General features: G+C 41.9%; 1 protein-coding gene across 2 annotated transcripts in view; it reads left to right on the plus strand.

Annotated features, from left to right (window-relative positions):
* LOC107685795 (ubiquitin-like domain-containing CTD phosphatase 1) overlaps positions 1 to 387 on the plus strand; it is a 42,318-nt gene that overhangs the window by 1,618 nt on the left and 40,313 nt on the right. The window lies entirely within an intron of this gene.

The raw sequence follows: 387 nt of genomic DNA on the forward strand, positions 1-387 counted from the left end.
GGCATCGTGACCCCCCCGCATCCCAATACCGTGTTCGGAAAGAAAATGACGTGTAGGAGGAACCCCTAAAGGGAATAAATACGAGATGGGAGGAAAATATATATTTCAATATTTTCCCTCGCAGTTTTATAATTGGGTAATTATACTACATATATTTCGGGCATCAGGGAGCCGCTATTATACCTGGCATTGAAACTGCTTTTGAATGCACTATGGCTTTTTAGTTTCACTTTCACTTTCGAGATCGCACATAGTCTGTTTATACTATGGAGCAGCAGTACTTACCGCACATTTTACAAGATTAGATGTTTGTCAGTGGTGCACAGGATCTGCAAATCATTTGCCATCGTCTTCAGTCATCTCTCCTTACTCTGTTTCTGTGGCACG

Source organism: Sinocyclocheilus anshuiensis, unplaced genomic scaffold (genome assembly GCF_001515605.1).
Source record: "Sinocyclocheilus anshuiensis isolate Anshui unplaced genomic scaffold, SAMN03320099.WGS_v1.1 scaffold1195, whole genome shotgun sequence".
NCBI classification, from domain to species: domain Eukaryota; kingdom Metazoa; phylum Chordata; class Actinopteri; order Cypriniformes; family Cyprinidae; genus Sinocyclocheilus; species Sinocyclocheilus anshuiensis.